The following is an 8,811-nucleotide window of genomic DNA, read 5'->3' on the forward strand; positions in this document are numbered from 1 at the left end:
CGGTAGTACATAGCTGCTTCGCAAAACAACTCTTTCTGTGATTATCTGGTATCTGTGCGAAAGTGCTTAAACGTATTCGATTCATATTCAATATTCAACTATTCGTATTCTGTTCGGAGTTAGCCTTGGCTATTCGTATTTCACTGGCAGTACCAAGGCTCCAGCGTAGCGTTCTTAATCTACTCGGCTTTAAGTGTTATCCTCAGATCGTGACGAGAGTGTCACCAATGGATGATTGTGGAAAACAGAGCCTTCGAGTATACTGAGACTCTTTATGTGCGGTAAGGATAACCCTCTCAAATGAAAAATATGTAAGGCCCACTTGACAGATCCACGTACCGCTTGGGCCGTCTTGACAATCTGCCCAGGAAAGCTATACGGCTGTACGCGCAGAAAGGCGAGATAAAGGCGCGCCCTTCGATGAAATCCCCGATAAGGAGCGCGCGTTCCGCTCGCGTGCAGTCTGTCCTTTGCGTGTGGTCAAAGGTGTGGAAAGTGCATTCCTCCGCGATAATGCTTCGCTGCCGCTGCTGCTTATCGTTCGGCCGCCTTTCACGGCCACCCGACTACACAGCTGCTATCTGAAAGCGCAGTATATATACGCAGACGAACATCCAAGACCGGCGCATGAAAGGATCGAGACTTCTACCGCAGTAGCTCTCTTTCGTGACTATTTTTACGTAAGAGAGCCTACGCGTCGCTTGCGCGGAGTTAAGTCGTGCTATCGTACTTTAATTGTAGCCAAATGCAAATTAACTGTGTTTAAGAAGATATGAAATGCCGAGTAATCACTCAATCTAACCATGTCCTTAGGAAAACAGAGTATGAACCAAAACCCAAGCAGCAGCGAACATCAGAGGAACATTATGGTTTGGTTTGGTTTCTGGTTTTACCATCTCAAAGCGACTCACGCTATGAGAGACACCGTAGTGGAGGACTCCATAAGTTTTGACTGCCTGGGGTTCTTTAACATGCACTGACGGGCGCCTCGCTTTTCGCCTCCATCGAAAAGCTGCCGTCGCGGCCGGAATTCGATCCCGCATCTTTGGGCCGTGCAAGAGGAACATTATGAAATTATCATGCGAATTGCTGTAACGTACCTTGTTACACTGTAAGTGTATGTTAAATTAAAAATTGTCAAGACGTTCACAATGTTTCATCTCCAAATGAGCTAAATTTAGCGTGAGATATGAGCGGCAGGAGCTCCCCATATAGCACCGGACATGATATACCTATATCGCACAGCGCGTATATAGTCGTTCTTCTTTCGCTCTTCGCTACCATCCAAATGCGGCAAACAAGGAAGGAATTCGACTTCGCCCTCTCCCTTAGAGCTCCAAAACCACGGAGCCAGCTGGCCCCTACCGGTATAGAGACCATTGTCCAGCTGATAAAGTGAGACATGCTAAAACCTCATGATGACGAAAATAAAGTCGTAGGTTTAAACATATATGACGGATTTTAAAGCAGCATAATTTAGCAGATCCATTACTTATGTATAATTCTAGTAACGCGCATGAACCCCCCAAGATTCGTGAACAAAATTTGCCATCCAAACAGGCAGCTAAGAGCGCTATTGCGTGTATTCGTCAACAACATTCCATTCCATCTATACATGTGACTAAGAGCAGGGGGAGTGGGCTGCAACAGAATTTATCTGTAGGCTGATATAGGCGAATAGCCAATATAAACCACTGATATAACTCTGGCACACCGAGGTTACACATCCGGCACCATCGTCAGCAGCATATATCAACCGCTATCCTGGGTGCGTTTAGTCAAAAGACTGAGGGAGAACTAACAGATATGAAGACTGCGGCGTTTCAGTTGAGCTCTTTGAATTTCCGACTTGCAAAAATTGCACACTGTACCTTCCTGCTACACAGTACGCTTCCTCAGCACAAACCTGCGCCGGAGTAAATAGGATCAGTGGGGACTGCGGAGCATGACCTCGAACCTTGGTCAAAAGGCATTCTTCAAGAACTGTCCGAAACCACTAGCAAGGGTTTCTGAACAGGTCTATAACGACGCCAACGTTTCTACTCTATCGTAAATGTAGCTAATTCAGTGTGCTTAATGTCAGAGAGTGAGACATATAATTGTAAGCAATTTCTGCCCCGGTCGTCCTTATAAGAACGGACAGCAGCAAAGTTATGAAAACAAATTACTGTATCTGTATCAGCTCAGGGGTTGTCGCGACAAAGATTTACAAAGTGAACAATAACACAACAATGGAGTTTGCTTCTACTCTGGATAAGCGTTCTCAATTTTCTATCCACTATTCTATTTTCTATTCACAACGCAAAACTAATTAAGCAAAAGGCTAAACTGCCCTGGTCGCTGGCATCGTTTGCGAACACCATTTTATTACATTCATTTATTCATTCATAAAATCTTTATTCATAAGGATGACCTGAGGCCGAGAGGGGAAGGGGTGTTAGGGGAGGTTAAGGGTGTCAGAATCCGACATGAAGTTTAGCAGGGCACTAAGCTCGCGCTTGAAGACGGTATTGGGAGTTGTCCAAACGTCTTATGTCTGAATGGGGTGAGCAGATGTGTAGTGGGCGCGGAGGCTCGCCGTGCCAGGACAGGTCCAGATCAAGTGCTGCAGGTCAACGGAGTCAGCGGGCAGTTTGAGCCGCCAATCCTGCATGGTTCAGCGCCATCCACTCAGCTAGGATGTCCGGTGTGTACGCTGCACCGCCTCGCGCCTTGTGCATGAGAACTTGGGCAGGGCGAGAAAGACCGGTAAGAATCGGAGGAGTAACGTCGGGGACCAGGTCCCGCAACAAACCCCTCCGCTTATGTTTAAGCTGAGTGATGACAAAGTCCGGCATGATAAGGGAGATTGCAGAAAAGGTGGTCCGAGGTGGACGGGCCCACATCAAGGCTGTCCCGTTAGTCTTCCTCTAGCTGCGGGCCAGCGGCCTCGAAGGCAGTCCTTTTCCCGGTTCCTTGTGCGTGATGTCCAGGTGTCTAATGAATCCGTACCAAGACTTCTGAGGTCTCTTGCAGGTAGCGGCAGTGCTGCTTGATGCGGTGTTGCACTGTCTTGTAAGAACGGGTTTCAATGTTTTTATAGCCTCTTGACTGTTGGTGTAGATGTGGACGACACGATCTGTTTCTTTAGTGCAGTTCTGAAGGGCCTCGTCGATGGACGCAGTAACTCGAGTCCATTTGCATGACCAGTACCTACGACCACTGTGGCTAGTGGCGTGCACTTGTGAATTCCTCCTGGTAGTAGGCGGTGGTAGCAAACGTGATGCCGGTGTCATTGTCATGTATACGGCGGCGTCAGTATAAATGCAGAGACCGGTGTGCTGGTCTTGTATATCAATTACCTGGCGTTACCGGTGATCTCTTCCTTGCCCTTTGGTATTGGTTGGAAGGGGTTTTGGATCTGTTACTAATGTTTCTGTCCATGGTGCTGTAAGGTGGTCCAGTATGGGCAAGCGAAGATTTGCTTCGTCAAAGATTCGAGTAAGGAGGCGGTGCCCGTTGGGTGTGTCGCAGACTAGTTTCATGATTGGCTCGAAGTGTAGCAATAAGTGCATCCACTTGTGGGAACTGAGCTGATCTGTAAAGCTTAGTAATGCGCGTGTGTACAGGTATAGACCGGTTATAACCCTCAAGGCAGAGTTATAAAGTAAGCCAAGTGTCTTGTAGTTTGTTGCGGTCAAGTCAAAGTAAGGGGCACCGTAGCGGACCTAACCGAGCAGAATAGCGATTCTGAGGTGACGCGCTACTTCAGTCCCTGCTGTCCCATGCTGTTACGAAAATAAACATAAAATACAGTAATAAAGAAACGCAAACACTTGATTGACGCATAGCCCTCGTCTAGGGTGTATACAAGCCAAGAGGTTTACTTACGATTTCTGCAGCATGCCTTGGTTGCACTCTTAACCAGTAAACCACAAAAATCCCTTGGACATCTGAAAAATGTAGAGCACTGGATTTTGGACATGTCTAGCGGATATCCAGATTTGTCCGGCCGACATTATACTAACATGCAGTGGATCATCGGAAGCTCATCCAGAACTGTAATCTGGTAGTTACCGTGGACTTTCTTCATGGACATTTGATACTTGTTATAGACATTCAGTTTAAGCCAAAAGACGCTAGACCTGACTTTCCTGTAGCTGTTATTGTCACCAAAGACTGTATTTTTATTCGACACTAGAGACCATATATTGGCAGGCAATACTGACTACTCACATTAAGACGCATGGTTTCTGTTACGCGCGTTTTTATTTTGGCCGGAAGCTCAATCTTGCTTCGAAGCGACACACAAACCAGGGATGTCCCAACATGCACGCTTTTTGGCTACAGATAATTAGCCAACAGGGATATTTTATAAATGACTGTAAGTTAGAATATGAGCTTAGCTGCCTTTAAATTTTGAATTGGACTTGAAAAATATTGTTACGATGTTTATTTACACAGATGGTAGGATACGCTGGAGATTAGCACACCACAGCGGACAGACCCAGCTTCCTCGTCCTCTTCTCCTTATTCCGCCAAACCTCATCTTCCTTCAATAAGGACTGCGGGAAGTGCGTGACACTGCCCCCTTCGCAGACGATGCCTGCCGGGCAGAGTCAATTGGTTCGTCACGTTGATAGAAGGGCTTCATACGGGCCACGTGGACTACTTGAGTCTTCCGAGAACGACGTCCTTGGGTGGTCACGCGAGAGACTACAAAGTTTACTGCGCTGAGGCGTTCCAATACTACGAAAGGGCCAGTATAGTGGTGCAACAGTTTCTGGCACAAGCCGCGCTTACGCAACGGCGTCCAAAGCCACACCAAGTCACCAGGGACATAATTAGCATCTTGATGACGCTTGTCGTAGCGTTGCTTGTAGCGTTCCTGGGAGGCTAGAGTGCGAAGTCTAGCGAGTCGACGAGCTTCTTCGGCCAAAGAGAGAGTATGCGCTAGTGAAGTTTCAGCAGAGAGTGAGAAAGGCAGAAACGTGTCCAAAGTGCTTCGTGGAGGTCGTGCATAGAGAAGAAAAAACGGACTGTAGCCTGTCGTTTCGTGCTTAGCAGTGTTAAATGCATATGTTATAAACGGAAGGACTTCATCCCAGTTTTTGTGGCGGGAGTCGACATACATTGCGAGCATGTTGCTAAGCGTCCGATTGGTGCGTTCGGTAATTTGTTTGTGGGTGGTAAGGAGTTGAATGGCGAAAATGGGATGAGCAGAGGCGAAGAAGTTCTACAACTTCTGCCGTAAACTGTCGGCCACGATCACTTATTAACACACGAGGAGGCCCATGTCGAAGAATGATGGACCGCAGGAGGAACGCCGAGACATCAGAAGCAGTGGCTGACGGTATAGCAGCAGTTTCACAGTACCGCGTAAGATAGTCTACGCACACTATGACCCAGCGGTTTCCTTTGGAGGAACGGGGAAACGGTCCTAGAAGATCAATTCCCGCCTGTTCGAATGGGGTTCGTGGTGGCGTTATAGGCTGAAGATGACCCGGCGGTGAGCAGGTTCGGTGCTTGAAACGCTGGCACTGGAGGCAGCTGGCCACATAACGTTGAGTAGTTTGACGCATCTTCGGCCAATAAAAACGTTCCTTAGTGCTGTGCAATGTTCTTGCGAAACCCAAGTGTCCAGCTGTGGCATCGTCGTGCATTACCCGAAGAACCTGACACCTAAGACTTGTAGAAACTACCAGAAGAAGCCGCGCACCTACTGACGAGTAGTTCTTCCTGTATAGTACACCGTCACGAATGCAGAATGAGGTCGTAGGGTTCCGGGAACTTGCTGCCTCAAAAAGCGGCGCCAACTCGTTGTCGTGCCGCTGCGCAATCTTGAATTCACCAACATCAGGGAAACTTGTAGAGGTAGCAGCTATATATTCATCCAAGAACTCATTGTCGCAATCAGTAGTTTCAAGTGGCAACCGTGACAAGCAGTCAGCATCACCGTGCTTACGACCACTCTTAAAAGACACAGTAAAATTGAATTCTTGAAGGCGCAAAGCCCACCGCGCAAGGCGTCCACAGGGGTCACGAAGGTTTACAAGCCAACATAAGGAATGATGGTCCGTCACAATTTTAAATGCACATCCATAAAGATATGACCTAAACCGTTGCACACCGAATACAACAGCTAAGCATTCCTGTTTAGTTACAGTGTAATTACGCTCAGCCTTGCCCAAAGAACGGCTTGCATACGCAACGACATGTTCATCGCCATTGTGGCGCTGTATGAGCACAGCACCAATTCCAACTGCGCTGGCGTCAGTGTGAAGTTCTGTTGGAGCTGATGGACAGAAGTGGCGTAGTACTGGTCCTGATGTCAAAATAAACTTTAACTGACGAAAGGCGGAGTCACAATCGGCAGTCCACTTGAAAGGCACATCTTTTTGCAGAAGACAAGTAAGGGGATATGCTAGATCAGCAAACTTCGGAACAAAACGCCGAAAATAGGAGCAAAGCCCCAAAAAACTCCTGAGCTGTTTTAACGATTTCGGCGGTTTAAAACAAGTGACAGCTTCGATCTTTTCCGGATCAGGCCTGATTCCACCCTTGTCTATAAGATGTCCAAGTACCACAGTCTGGCGTTCTCCAAAACGACATTTCTTGGAATTGAGTACCAGACCAGCTTTCTCGATACACTCCAAGACAATCTCTAATCGACTGTTGTGTTCATGAAAAGTTGTCCCGAATATCACTACATCGTCCAAATAACACATACAAATGTGCCACTTCAGCCCGCGCAAAACTGTAAACTGTATCCATGAATCTTTCGAACGTGGCTGGAGCGTTACATAATCCAAACGGCATCACATTAAATTCATACAGCGCGTCTGATGAATGCCGTCTTTTCTTTATCTTCCGGGTGCATGGGGATCTGCCAATAGCCTGATCGCAGGTCAACTGAGGAAAAATAGGAGGCGGAATGTAAGCAATCAATGGCGTCATCAATACGTGGCAGGGGATACACGTCCTTCTTGGTAACAGTATTCAAACGTCGATAATCAACACAAAATCGCCATGTGCCATCTTTCTTTTTGACTAGAATCACAGGGGCAGCCCACGGACTAGACGATTCCTGAATGATGCCCTTATGCAGCATGTCGCGAACTTGTTCTTCGATTGTTTGGCGCTCTGATGGGGATACACGATAAGGCTTCTGGCGGATTGGATCAGCAGTTCCTGTATTGATTCGGTGCTGAGTACGGGACATGGGAATCCGTGGTGGCGAGTCCCGAGAGAAATCGAAAGCCGCAGTATGTTTCGCCAGAACTTCCACTAAACTGTGACGGTCACTTGTTGACAGGGATTTGTTAATCATGGCAAGAAATTTTGTCTCATCTTCTTTTGAGCATGCGGTAGGCTGGGAATTGTCTGTGCTGAGCACGGCCACTGATTTAAAAGTGTCTTCGTCAAAGTTGGCAAGTTTTAGACCACGTGGTAATACAACAGGTTCGTTAGAGCAGTTAGTCATCCACAAAGAAGAATAGCCATTCATGACTGAGATGATGCAGCGGGGAATCAGAATACTTTTCTTCGCGCAGTTGAGGGTGTGATTCAACCACAGCGTCGAACGCATCACTGGCACAGCTGGAACTAACAACTCGTATAAACTCTGCTGACATTGCAGGAATGACTATGTCTTCCGAAACCGAAAGCGTGCTAGGATGGGTCCGCGAATTTTCACGCAAAGCAGATTCAATTCGAGTGCTCACAGAAATGTCTCCATTGCGAAAGTCGAGAGTGGCCCCACATAGCTCCAGAAAATCGAGTCCAAGAATTACGTCATGCGTTGATCGAGTAAGTACTGCGAATTCAGTTCGGAATGTGTGGCCGGCGATAACATGATTCACGGAACAGACTCCAAGTGGGTTAAGCGGTTCGCCACCAACACCACATAATGTTGTCGTACTATCCCAAGCAAACATAATTTTACGACCAAGGCAATTTTTAAAAGCGAGACTTATAATAGTAATAGTTGCACCTGTGTCCAACAACGCCATAGCACGTACACCGTCCACAAACACTTCAATTCGGTTCTTTAACATCGAAACGGGCAGAGGTATGGGTAAGCTAGAATCATTTGCGGCCTCACCTCCATCGGCCGCACTAACCAGTTTCCCGGAGGTGGCGAACGTCGTCGGGGAGAAGGGGATTGTCGTAGGCGCCGAGATGGTGGTGTCAGGCTACGGTCAGAGGCCGGTGATTCGTTTCGGTTCAGCACCATTCTGCGTTCTTGTCGGCTAGCTGTTGATCTGTACTCATTCCGGCCAGGTGTTCTATATGAATCATCATTTTCAGCAGGAAGCCTTGTACGGCAGTTCACCCACTGTCGGCGATACTGCTGGTACGGACGACGGTTGCGGCAAAAGCGGGAAATGTGGCCGATCATCCCACAGGCATAACACACTGGCTGCTCACGTTCTTTCGATGAATAAGGTTCGTCGTCGCTTGTATTAAACGTTTCATGCTCTGGATGTGGTCGACGAGGAGGACGAGAGTGCTCGCTGTTGTAGGTGTTGATGTTGAGAGGCTGGGTGTTCGGGCGATGAGCAGCAGAGCATCGGGTGTCCGAAGGAGACGTAGCAGAGGGATCATAACAGGTAGAAGATGGGCTGTCAGACGAAGAGGTGCCACTGTAAACGGGTCTGACGTGGCCACCAATATCTTGATGCCTCAGAAGCTCTTCGCAGACGATCTGTCGAATTGTATCCGCCATGCTCACCGTTTCAGACACATCCACACTGGCGACAGTTGTTACATTAGGCAACCGACCAAACCTCGGGATGATACGGCATCGCTTCAGACCTTCAAACGTGCGGC

This window comes from Amblyomma maculatum, chromosome 1, assembly GCF_055883805.1.
Source record: "Amblyomma maculatum isolate TAMU_Amacu chromosome 1, ASM5588380v1, whole genome shotgun sequence".
In the NCBI taxonomy this organism is placed as follows: Eukaryota; Metazoa; Arthropoda; class Arachnida; order Ixodida; family Ixodidae; genus Amblyomma; species Amblyomma maculatum.